Genomic DNA, 13917 nt, shown 5'->3' on the forward strand with positions numbered 1-13917 from the left:
CATACGGCTTAATATATACGGTATTAATATTTGTCATTTACGTGCAGATAGCTGTATTACCGATAGTCTAATTATCTCAATTAAGCTACATAAACCATGTAATATTTAAACACAAATGTCTTTATAGCATTATTAAAGAAACTATTTGGTTGCTTTCCCTTTGGATGCTGAGAACAACGTAAATAGGTTTGTTATTTGTGTAACATTTTTATATTTCACTTGTAATATCACTAAATTGTATATTTATGAAGTAGATTATTTTTAGATCAGCTCACAAATAAATTCAGCTCAACAAAAATATTAAAAATATGGCTTTTAAAATTTTAATAGGTTATTTTATTAGATATCGCCATGTTAAGCACACAAGTATACTAACATAGTGTACATCCTCGCACACTACGCACTATGCACTCGCAGACTTGTGAACTTGGACCTTTCGACGCACATTAGGTGACGTCAGTTCCGGAAATAAGCGTACTTCAAATGTGCACTTGTATCTTTTGGAAACGGCCTCACTCTATAAAAATTGTTGCGTGAGTACCACAGGATTCTGAAACATGTAGATGGATAGCGCACATATTAGTTCCTGAGTGAAGTTTTGACCTGAATATGGTAGGTCTCATAGTATTAAAGCTATGTAACTTTAAAGTTTATTGTTTTCATGTTTTCGACAGCCTATAACTCCGAAAAGAAGCGTTTGTGCACCCATGTTGGTCTATACTTTTGTCTTATCTTGGTGTCAGGAATCACCTCTCAGACGTTGTCGGTGTTGTTTTGACACCGACGTCCTATACTGGCAGTGAATTATCCAAGCTTCTCAGCTCAACGTATTCAATACTGACTTTATTCATTCACCGATATATATATATTACAGTTCTCAGGAAGCCACGGTTACGGCAGCACTTTAAAATAATTGACATAATGTTATATTACTTTTACTTTATAGTGCATAATTTCAAACCAAAACAATAAACAAATTTGACTCAGTATGAAAGAACCTGAGCATCTTCAAAAAGTAAAGCGCCTTCAAAAGAATTTTTGTTATGGTTCTTAGCAGGGACGGCGATTAGAGGAGGGCAAGAGGGGGCAGTTGCCCTACTTTTTAGAAGTGACCTCTTAATGTTTATAGTTTCATTTGGAAATGTAGTTTTCGTATGTATTGCTGGTTCATAGAAAAAAATTGTACCATATAATATTTGCCGTTGCGTGAGTACATATTGGTTATTTGTTTTTCTGTGAAGTTAAGAAAACTACAGGAATTGCCTTTTAATTGGAATTCAAAGCAATTAATATTGCAATTGCGTATTCCTTAAAATGTCGTAGCATATGCTTGTAGTATCGACTGTCTTTCATTTTCTAAGAGTAATAACATACATTTAATGGCATATGTGGTGATTTAAGGTAAAAAAAAAAATGGTATATGTGGAATTAATAATATAAGTTGTTCAATAATTCCCAGTTTCAATAACTTCTACGAACAAGCCTTATTATTCATTATTATGATCAATATTATCCTTTGTTTTGCAAATTGTTGTTAAATAATCTGATCAGACAATTTTCCAGACAGAATTTTAAGATGTTGATGAGCAAGGAATCAAGTCTCTTCTTTCACTTCCGTTATTTAAGAGTACAAATGCTACTACCTACTTGCGTTGCTCTTGTCAATTTACTTAATAAAATATGATATACAGTCTTTTAACTGAAAATGGTAGTATCCTATTAGTTATACAACTTTTCGTCTAAGTGTTAAAAACAACCAGGAAAACTAACATTGATATCCAAATATTCAGATCATGTCTTGCCTCTCCAACTATAACGTCCAATCACCGCCACTGGTCCTTAGGATGAAACGATTCATTCTCCGTACGGTTTTCACATTCTTCGAGTCTGGCAACGCTGGCGTGGGTTGGCAGCACTGAATACTGTAAACAAAAACATTTCGTGACGTGTTCGCCGGCGTCTTGGGGAGTTGAGTAGTAGGATGTGTAGGGATCACAGCGGAACAATGTATTATTTTAATTGTTAGGTTTAAAATAGGATAGTCAGCAAGTATTGGTAATTACAGTTAACGAACATGATATTAAACCCGGTAGGGACATTTTATTGTATAGGATCACATGCTAGTGTGTGCTAAATGCACGATTATTAATTTCTAGATTCAGAGCTGAAAATTGAATGATTGATCATAGCAAAGTTGACATGATGTTCTAAAATTCCTTTGCATGAGGAGTAGGTATCTGGATTTATTGACCTCTTATTGTAGTAGAAACTTGAAAGTAATTTTTCGTAACCACTGTCTTCATTTTTTTACACATGCACTTATTTTCTTTGATTTTTGAATGTAAGCATTTTGAGTTAGTGTATTGCTTATTGGTTTCACACACCTAGTTATATCATAAATACCGTCACAAGTTAGAATGTGAATAACACAGAGAGTATTAACACCAAGGCAATTTATTTTGGTCATGTTTTACATTGATATGTTGTACACCTGACGCACGAATCATTTTTCGAAATGTCTTCCCCCCCCCTTCCCCCTGGCCTTGATGCAGGTACGAAGTCTATCCGACCACTGGTCAATGACATTACGCACTACGTCCATGGGAAAATTGTTCACTGCTCGGATCAAGGATTGTTTCAGACTGTCGACAGTTGGATGCCGTTTATGGCAGACTTTTGCCTGAAGGACTGCCCAAAGTTTATAGTCCAATGGGTTAAAGTTCGGGCTGCTAGAAGGCCAATCAGCGGTAGAAATGAAGTCGGGAGGCCTTTCCGTGCCAGCCAGTCCTAGGTGGCTTTCGCTTTGTGGCCTGGAGCGGAATCCTGCTTGAAGGTCCACCTTTCTCCAGGGAACATGGTAGCAGACAGCGCTTTCGCTATAGGTGTTAGCACTGTGTCCTGGTACACCTTGGCAGATGTTTTAACACCTTGTTCGCAAAAATGCAGCTGGGTTGTGCCTGAGTAGCTCACTCTTCACCAAACCATCACTGAGGCAGGATGATGTGCCCCCTGAACCCTTGGAGCTGCCTCAGCTGCTGCAGTAGATAACGTTGGCATACACACGGTCATTTTGGGCGTTGTAGGCCTGCTCAATTGTGAACACCTTTTTGTCAGTGAACAGAATCTTTCTGTGCAGTTCGTTGGCGTAACGCCGCAACAGTCTCTTTGATTTAAGGACCCTCTGCGACATTGATGTTTGGTCAGAAAGTGACCAGTCCGCCTCTTATACGCCCGTAGATGTAGGTTATTCTTGAGCACACAAGACATAGAATAACTGCTGATGTTCATCTCAGCAGCCATCACACTTTGTGTTCGAAGAGGATTTCTTCGAATTCTTGCTGCAAGTGCTTTCTGGACCTGCGGGGTTCCTACCGTTCGTGGTCTGCAATTCCTTGCGCGGTCAGCTGCCGTTCCAGTCTCAGTGTATCGCTGTATGGCGCAATACACGAATCTTGCTGATTTGTAGGGGTTTCAGGAGGTTGAAAATCTCACCTGCTCTCTTCCCGACCTTGTGTAGTGCAATTACTGCTACACGACTTTCGTACTCGCCCCACTCTATCAGAACTCAGTACAATATCAACGTATGTCATGAACAGTCAAACACACACTACATGCATCTTCCGCTTTATACACAGATGGCAGCACTGTACCTCTCTAGATGCCTACAGCGCCACTCCAAACTTTGTGACAGTATTTATTATATAACTATGTACTAAGCGCAAATATAGTCTAGTTACATAGGTAGTAATGTCTTGTTGAACATTAAGTTGAAGGAAGTCATATTGGCAAAGCCGTCCCGTGGGTGGGGCAAGTGGAATAATTCACTCAGGTCTCGCTCCATAGGAAGAAACAGATTCTGTTGTTCCTGGAATTGTATATAGATGAACTAACATTTTGCAAGACATCTTTCCAGCTTAAACTGTTAGGCTACTCTTCCGCAGATGGCGGCCCCGGCTTAGACCCAGATGGCCCATTTTCAACGTTGTGTTGCTTTAAATTATTTTACCCCTCGTGGCAGACCGTCATCGTCGGGAAGGGTTAAAGCTGGGCGGATGGCTTTATTTTTTATTTATGTATCAACCCTCATCTGCATGTTTTTGCATGCCCTCTCAGCCGCGAATGCCACTACTGGACTCGGGGGTGGTTGGTGGGAGTCTTGGGGAGTGGATGGTCGGAAACATCTTCCTGCATCTAGTTTGGACGTACACCCGTGTGTGCGTCCGGTGTTTGTGTTCTCCAGTGTCCAAGTCTTTGAAAATATAAAAATTTAAAAAAATATTAACCAAAAAGTGAAAAAAATAAAGCACAAAAGGATTTAAAAAAAAAATAACCTGTACCTTTTGATCGTTTGGGTTGGTGGGGGCCTAATCTTTTGGTTTGACAGTTAAGTTCCGATTCTTACTTTTCCGGGGGTATGTGTTTTTGTCGATGGGAATTTTTTTCTTGTAAGGGAAACGCACGGGATTTCAACAGGTTAAGGACTTTTTCTAAAATGAATTTCTTATTTTGGCCATAATATTGGTCGGTGTTGGCCCTTTTTTGTCCTTGAACTGTAGAGGCCCTACTAATACTTAAAGTCACTTGAAGGCTCAAATATTAATGTTTAAAATTTTTATGAAACTGGAACTTGCAATTGAAACCCGAATTCGACACACTTCACCTGGTTTCGACAGTTATGGTACCTGAATTCGACACCTTCAATTACGTTCAAGTAAAACATTAAGTAGGCATTATTATAAACTATAATTTGTTTACTTATCCAATCCAAAGCCATGGATAGCATTGTTATAGGCATTATTAGTAACAGTAATCACTTCTCAGCTTCAAATATTATTTTTTTATTATACAGAAATCATCAGACAGACAAAAAAAAAAAAATCTGAATTGATTAGTTACTGAACCAATCTACAAATACCAGAAAACCAAACAAAATACGAAGAAAACAAAAGTAAGTACTGAACGTCTAAAAAATGCAATTTATATTATAGACATTTTAACAGATGATACTTCTGGAAGACCTAAATTACAATCACATTACCAGGCTTCTGAAAAACATATCTAATTCTTTCTCCCGTCATGGAGAGGTCTGGAGTCGGGACAAAACCAATTATTTGACTCCCTGTAATAAACGATTTTTTTTTTTTCATTTACAACAAATTCCTTTTTACTATTATCAATGCTTTTTCAATCCCATCACTTGGATTACTTATCCCAGAATCTCTTGAACAACACAAAGGAAGGTGAACTTACAAGTATTTCGGTTCCCCCCTATAAATTCTTCAATTATGTAATCTCCTTCTTTTATCTTTCTATTACTGACACTGTCTGTTGATACACTATCAGAGTCATCATTCTCTCATTCTGAATCACTGTCTTTAAAAGACATCGCACCTTCATCTGAAGTGTCCGAATCACCCACTCCCAGTTTCTTCTTTCGTTTCTGCGTAACTTTTCTCGCTATATCCTTACTTGGAACAGCAAGTTTCTTTGTGTGTGTTTTTTTTTTTTTTTTTTTCTTAATTTATTTATTTTCATTCCTAGTTGACGTTTCTTCCCTTCTTAAAATATTCCATCATTTGAGGAGATGTTACCACAGCTGGAAGTTTTACCTTCTTTCTTTTAACTTTTGTTGATAGATTATCGCATGGCTAGAATAGAGCTCTCTTGAATGGTGAAGGCACCTGATTTATGCTGGTTGATGGCTTTCGAATGTGTGCTGTTGCTTTAGCCATCACTTCTTGAAGTTTAGAAGGCGGCGTAGTTGAAGTTTCTGGTGAGTTTATCAAGAGTCGTGAATAGATTGCTACAACGAATCATCTGTGCTGGACGAAAGAATCGATACTGGTGTTAAACCTTCTACTGCAGAATTCTGTGCAAGTGATTCTTTTCCTTGTGGTCAGGGTTGGCTGGTTTAAACCAAGGTGGTTGAAACCAGCTAATTTCTTAAAAAAAATAAATAAATAAATAAATAAAAAATTAAAAAAAAATAAAATAAAAAAAAGCGCTTTAAATCGTGTGAACTTAATAGTGATGTTTCCATATATCAAACCATCTACATTAGTTTTATCTCCTTTTCACTTTTTAATCAAGGCGTCCCGTGTTCAATTCTCGGTCGAACCACAACCGTTCTTTCAAGTGTAAACCAAGTAGTGGTTCGCATGTTACCTTAATCAAAAGTCTTCTTTGATAACCTCGGTATTACATAAGAGTGTTAAGCCTAAACATACAAAACGAAACCAAATTGTATATTTCTGCTTGCCTGATTGCCTGTTGCTTTATAAAGAAGCCAAGGTTGCTTAAATATATTGATAAAATTGGCAAGATTTATCAGCTGCCTACGTAGCCAACATTAGCTTGGATTGGACTTTGTTTTAATCTACTTGTTTTAGTTTACTTGTCTTTGTTTTAATTTGTAATTTAATACCTCAGTTTTAGCGTACTGATTATGATACGTTGGCCTTAAAATTTTACATGCAAATACATTTAAAGTAATAATAGGATTTTCCCAATGGCTAAAGCGGGAGTTTCCCGATTTATATATAATTCTGTATAATGTTTTTACTTGTGTAACTGTTTATCTTTTTGTCCTTCTGAAATGACTCTTGACAATTATAATAAAAGTAGGCCTATGCAAAGATCAGTACAACGTATTTTTTATCAGGAGTCCTTCGTGAGTAAGTCGGCAGACTCATCGCATTTGTGACCAATTAGTCCCGGTGTCGTGTCCAAATTGACAATTCCTCTTGAATGTAAGCCGAGAAGCGGTTTGGATTCCCTTTAAGCTTATGTGACCCCTTTCAGCATAACTGTGTTATTGCATAATAACACCAAGGTGAATCAAACTTATTTCTGCCCTTATGTGATATAAAAACATAAAGCAAATTATTTAAATCAGAAAAAAACTGGGTTTTTGTTTTTTTCAATAAAAACCATGGTTTTTGCCAACTCTGCAAGTATTACAAGTATTCATAACTTCTTGCTTTGCTTTGTTTGGGACATTCTCTCTCTCTGATGTTGAGGTGTCTCGTCATAAACCCTTCATACCACTTCCTACTGGGAAAAGCACTACTGTCCTCAAGCTTCAACTCAGTTGCTGACTTTCGAATAGAATTCGGAAATGTATTCCGTGAAATTGGAAACTCCCTTTTTCCCATCATTATAACCCAATCTTCTAGCACACGTTCGTGTTGCGCTGTGAATGCAGCCACACCTCCTAATTTCATACTAAGTTGGATTTTACTCGTATATTTATCCTTTAGTGTGATTCTTGGAAGCAGAATTGTATCTCATTCCCTCGTTGATTGCTTTTATTGCTTTCGTCAGAGACTGTTCAGAATATGGCTAATATTTTTTTAGGGCCCATGTTCCTGAAAAGAAAGAGAGATGTAAACAATAAACAATAATATAAGACTTGTTGTTACAACATAAATTTCAATATACAGTTTTAACGTTCTAAAAGACCCTGGAGAATCATGAACACTCATTCCATTGTTTTAGTCAGGAGAACGTAAGTTTTTCAGTGCAGAGATGTTCGAGATTTTTAGACCTAATTCTTCCCATCTCTCTTTATTCAGGTAGCTTACATTCGTTCTCCTGGTGCTGGTGGGACACTCTGACTGCTCTAAAAAACATAAACTCTTACTACTAAAGTTCGAGTAGGGGCACGTGGCTTATACATTGCTCGGCGTAAGCTCTAAACTGCGATAAACAAAGCCACATGAAACTAAATGTCGCTGATTTGCTGTTGTCCTACCGACGCTTGTATTCCTCCGCAAAATAGTTCATGTAATTGCATTATTACTTTTACTATGAAGCTTCATATAAAACTGCTATATTATTATAAATGACAAAAATATAATACGGACTATCTAATAATACTGCAATCGAGTGTGGCTAATGAAACAATAGAAATAAACACTAAGGATGCGCAGTAATTATGGCGCCAACTCAACTGTGGACGGGTGTTATGCTTTTAAAGTCTGAAAGATGACTGGCATGAATCCCGGTTCCGCGAGTGTTGTGGTGAAACACCAACAAGGCAAACCTTTACACACTAAGCAACAATTGTTTGCGAGCGAAATTCAAATACTTTTTTTTAAAAATCTTTCGAGTTTATTTTCTTTCTTTTCTGCTGCTGCTGTAAGTATCTGGACAACATGAGGCAGTATTGTCAAAATGCACGTGTATAATTTGCCCCTCCCCGTGGGGAGTGGGAGTGATACATCACTAGCCAATCGTATTTGTGACAAGCGGAAGGATACAAATATTTTGTTTATCGGAGTTTAGAGCTTACGCTGAACAATGTTTAGTGGTAGAGTGCTCGCCTTTGGTTCCAGGGCTCGATGGTGCCATCCCAGGTCATGCGAGTTCGTTATGGACATCGTGTTCGTGTTTTCTCGGAGTTCTCCCGTTTCCTCACTTCTCATTCCACCATTTCTGTCATCATCATTCACTTGAAATAATCATCCGTCTCTTTTGGCCCCGATGACGTATCCGCGGGGCGTTAACCCTTATCCGGGCAAGCTATTTTTGTAACATAGACGGCAACTGGGGCCTTACTAACTCGATATGTTCATGATTTTTAACTTCGACTAAAGATAGAAGAATTCCGAATTTTATGTTATCGAAATATTTATGGTTATTGAGAAATTCGAAAAAAAAAAAAAAAATGAATCTACTGGACCTGGAAGGCTCCGCTTGCCCGGATAAGGGTTAAACTAAGAATTTTATTTTACTTCGATTCGACATGCTGGAACCTGATTTCGACATCCCATGTCGAACTGAGGTTAAATTATCGTCGAATTATGCAACAAATAGCTTTATGAAAGACTTTGAACATACGTTTAGATCTTCAGGTAAAATTATATTTGCACTACTGAACATGAATTCGACAACCTTGTCGAAATCCGGTTCACGTTAGAAATAAAAGCTCGTGTTTTCGACAACCTCCCGTTCATGTTGCATCACAATCTTTGTCCTCGCAGAAGAAAACAAAATGCACTGATTGAATCTCCTTTACAACATTAAAGTACCACAACTTGCTTGAAGCATATCTAACTTTAATAAAAGTCTTACGAAAATGACTTACCGTCTTATGATTTCCTTAAGATTATGTGCTTTTTCTCGTAGAATGCGTCACACACAACAACAATATACTTCTTTTCTCCATGCGTATGACATCTACTGTAACCGCGCTTTTGACACGAGAAAACACGCCCCCATAGTGTTGCCACTTCTATGCACGATTGGAGGAATGACCTCTTACACTTATTTTATAGCATTTAAGCACAGGTATGTCGAATTCGGATACCTGTCGAATTCAGATGCGTTTATCCCCCCCCCCCCCCCGCTGATCCTACGGTTAAGGCATGCTTATGTGATAGCCAATGGAGTAACGAAAGTTCTCGCAAGCAACCTCGATGTAAAATTGCTTTGTTCACATACATTTTCTATTTATCAATGTATATTTAACATCAGCGTTTCATTGGATTCGAGCTCACCCTGTCGTAAGAAGCCCAAACCAAACTAGAGCGAGACAAGATCTCAAGTTTTTGTTAGTGTGAAAAGACTAGTATCACGATGCATGTAATCCGATATCTTCTAATTAAAAATAAAAATGCTGAAGTTAACTGTCCGAGTGCTGTTAAGGGCTTGCCGAAGTTAACTGTGCGAGTGCTGTTAAGGGCTTGCCCCTTTGTCTCGTTAATAAAGAAATTACTTATAATAGTGAACAGTTTAAAGACATCAAGAAATTACAGAATGGCATTTTATTGGTGGAAACTGTCAACGAGAAGCAAATAACGAAACTAAAATTGACTACAATTGGACCAGTGAACGTGTCGGTAAAACCATCATTTATTGAACGTCTCATACGGTATAATATCATGTTGGAACCTCCTAAATGCCACCGAGGACACCAGCACGTCGTGTAGTGCGAGTGCTGCTGTTTGTGCAAATTGTGGCGGGGGTAGTCATGGTATGGAACCTTATACAGCGACCAAGCCCTTTTGTGTCAACTGCAAGGGCAAACATTTTACTAGGTCTCCAGACTGTCCACTCTTTCAACGTGGGAAACATATCTTTTGAAAGCTAATAGTTGTTGAAGATCTCTGCTGCCGATGTTAAGCTTCGTTTAAGAGAAAACATTCTTTTCTCGCTTCCTGTGCTCTTTGATACTGTTGCAGCTATCTCTTATAAATCTGTGATAACCCAGACGCCTGGCGTTTCCATCCAAACGGATCTTGTTCCCGACAAAGTCCAGAAATTCCGATCCCAGTCGCATCGACTAGCAAACCCCACATGTAGCGTTTTGTGTTGGTCTTCAATGAGCTGCAACTCTTCGCCGCTCACCTTATATCGCCGGCCTAAAACTTAGCCAGAATATCCGCCAACTCAATGATACGGTTCTTTCTGTTTAAACCAACAAAATCTCCACCTGTTCGTAAGCAGTGTTTTAGAATCTGGCATGGTGGAAGACAACCATGGTTGGATACTGAGTGGACAGGACTTGGCCCGCGTGGAAAGGTTCGTCTTAAATATTGATTTCTGCCCTTTTATTTTTTTATTTATTTATTTATTTTTATTTTTACCGTTGTTATGTTTGTTATTCTAATATATTTATTATTTTATCTCTTCTTTTAGATTTGTGGTTCGCCTCAAGCGTTAATTTCAGAATTTTTATTGTTTTTTTTTTTTACTATTTATTGTTATTGTTATATATGTGTTATTCTCATATATTTATTATTTTCTCTTCATGTAGTTTTTTTATTTGTCTTTTACAGCTGTTTTTGGTATATTTTGGTATCTTTGTTTTTATCATGATTGTGATGTTGATCGGGACGGGGCCAAATAGCCTAGATGCTGACGTCCCCATGAAACTCCAATCAATATGTTTTAAATAGAATGACTTCTCTGTTATTTTCATCGTTTACTCTTAACTGTTAATCACAAGTATTTCTCATTTTCATGTTTCCTTTGCTCTCCACAAGATACATGTTCATCTGTTATATTACTGCGTAAAATTAGCACCTTCCAACAGTTAAATGTTGCAAACTACGTTCTATTCAGAAATAACGAAAACAGAATCCTTACCTTCTCATATTTCCAACTAGCAGTATAACACCACCCCACTGATGTAAATAAACTTTTAGAGAAGGAATTGGGGCCAGAGTCCATCAAATACATGTTTATGAAACACAAAAATTCCAAAATACATACGAAAATACGTCTTACCTGTACTACAGTGCCCGAGAATTATCCTGGCAGTGACGTAGACTTCGTTCTTGCTCAAATGCCATCCCACTGGTTAATGCAGACGCTTCGTTCAATTCAACGTCCAATCCCAGGAAAGAGAAAATGCGCGAACACAAATACCAACTTAAAAGCACGCTCCGTTCTCTACAACAGGAAAGCGAAAGAAAATGAACCGAAATGGGATATTCGTTTTTGATAAATATACTTGTCATCTTTGTATAACGATAACTGGAGTTCGAGGAGGCATAAATGCTACATTTTTTGCTTTTATATTTGCATAACTTTCATGAAGAATATGGTTATTTTATATTTGAATTTTATAAGTATGTCGAAAATAATTTTTAATGATAGCCATTTATGTTTATTCTGTTCTAACAACACTCAGATTTCAACATGCTACAAACTTTCGTTCTATTGAAGACATACACAGATATGCAGTGGACGAAATGGGATGGGAAGTCCAAAGTTTATTTTAAAGAAACCCCCATGTCTTTACCTATCACGGCCCTTGAGTTAGAGGATGATATGTGAATGTGTTCCCGTTTCCTGGTCGCGGAAACAGAGCGTGGGGGTTAGTGAATGTAGCTTCGAAAAGTATAACATTTACCAATAGGACATAAGAACAGCACTTCCAGGAAAAACACACAAACACATTAAAAAACAAAAGCGAAATGAAATGAACTGAAAATCGCGTCTTCTTTCTGTAGGGCTGTTCTTTCTGTGCTGACTGTTGAGAGTTGTCAATCCTTTGTTTTATTCTCGTTCTCGAAATTTTGTGTATAAGAATGGGTGATAGTACCTTAAAGAAAGGCAAGCCGTTGCATTGTGATGCAGGAGACATTGTTTTTAATGTTTACAATTTTTCTTGCAGCAAACAATAATAAATCTGACAGTGTTCATGAAATTTCCCGAGCAACATGTGTCAGTGAGAGATCCGTGTGGCGAATTGTGAAAGAGAAGGAGTAAAGTCTGGACAACCCGTCGTAACACTCTATAAAGCAAGGCCAAATACACAGAAAAGACAAACAAATTTAGATTCTTTCGATGAAGTAGTAGTTCGTAGAACAATTCACAATCTCTATGCTGAAAGCATTGTCGCCACCTTAAATAAATTATTGTGCGAACTTAAGAAAAGCATTGACTCTAAAGGTTCTGACGGTGAGTGGACATTACAACAAACACTGCGCAGGTTTGGATTTAGGTTGAAAAAAATTCTATTGGAAATAGAAAACTGCTGTTTGAAAGGAAAGATATTGTCGTTTGACGACAAAGATATAGGGTCTAATCTTATTTTTTTCTTTCTTTGTCGTAACAATGCATATATATATATAGGGTGCGGCACGTAAAACCGGTCCGTCGTAATATTCTGGTATATTGTGTTTTTGGCAACACTTAAATAATCTACCTTCCTACCAAGAGATGGCGTGTCGAGGTCGGGTCGACTTACGTGACCTGCAGCAGTCACGTGCAGCCGCAGCCAGTGAAACTTGTCGAAACCAGTTGAGAAAAAGGCCTCGTTGTGTTAAGCCGGGTGAGTGTCAGTGTGTGATAATGCCGTATTCGATACCCGAGCGTGTTGCCATTGTTGAAGGGTTCATTCTCACTGGATCTTTTGTGAAAACAAAGAATTTGTTTCGGGAGAAATTTCCAGGACGTTCTGTGCCAGCAAAATGCACCATTCAGGAATTGATTGAAAAATGGCGGCGTACAGGATCGGTTCAAAATGCTCCCAGGAACAGACGACCATCTGTCTGCACACCTGAATTAAAGATGCAGGTGGAGGAGATAATGACAAGAAGTCCTCGAAAGTCAACCAGGAGATTGAGTCAACAGGTTCATGCGAGTGAGAGAAGTTGCAGACGTGTTATAAGGGGACTGAAGTTAAAACCGTACCGGATAAGTGTTGTGCAAGAACTGCAGGAAGGAGCCTGACCTGCAGAAGAGGGTGCATTTCTGTTCATGGCTGTTGAGCAATGTTGCCAGTGGTTTCTTGGATCCACTAATGCTCATCATGAGGGACGAGGCGTAGTTCCACCTGTCTGGGTACGTAAATTCCCAAAACAACCGGTATTGGTCGACAGAAAATCCACACGCAATCCACCAGGTACCCTTGCATGATGAGAAGATTGGTGTTTGGTGTGCCATTTCCGCCACAAGCGTTATTGGGCCCATATTCTTTGAGACGACAGTGAACAGTGACGTGTATATGGGAATCCTGGAGGAGTTTTATACACACTTACCGAAGAGGAGCGTCAGTTATGTTACTTTCAGCAGGACGGTGCAACATGCTACACATCAGCTGCATCATTGTCCCTTGTGCATGAGATGTTTATACCAGAGAGGACAATCAGCAACGGCTTGTGGCCTCCTCGGTCACCAGACTTGTCCACGTGTGACTTTTACTTATGGGGACTGTTAAAGGGAAGAGTATACGAAACAAATCCACACACAATTGAAGAACTCAAGACCAGGATCCAGGATGTCACCAATAGCATTACAACACAAGAACTGACAAGGGTATATATGAATCTCTTCAATCGTGCTCACATGTGTGTTGAAGTGGGCGGAGGACACTTTCAACACCTGCTGTGAAGGTGAGTAGTCATATTCAATACATTACATTTTCATTTTATGTGTTCACTTTACGGGCCGGTTTTTCGTGCC

General features: G+C 38.5%; 1 protein-coding gene across 5 annotated transcripts in view; it reads left to right on the forward strand.

Moving 5' to 3' along the window:
* The first annotated feature begins 1921 nt into the window (after positions 1–1921).
* LOC145664394 (uncharacterized) overlaps positions 1922–13917 on the forward strand; it is a 73454-nt gene continuing 61458 nt past the window's right edge. The window contains exon 1 of one of the 5 annotated variants that reach the window (XM_081731060.1): positions 1922–2055. The gene's annotated coding sequence lies outside the window, so the exon portion shown is untranslated. Of the gene's footprint in view, positions 2234–9727; positions 10525–13917 lie in introns of those variants that run through there. The other 4 variants (XM_081731059.1, XM_081731058.1, XM_081731057.1 and 1 more) reach the window with 4 other exon arrangements.

Source organism: Thermobia domestica, chromosome 11 (genome assembly GCF_964235325.1).
Source record: "Thermobia domestica chromosome 11, izTheDome1.hap1.1, whole genome shotgun sequence".
NCBI classification, from domain to species: Eukaryota; Metazoa; Arthropoda; class Insecta; order Zygentoma; family Lepismatidae; genus Thermobia; species Thermobia domestica.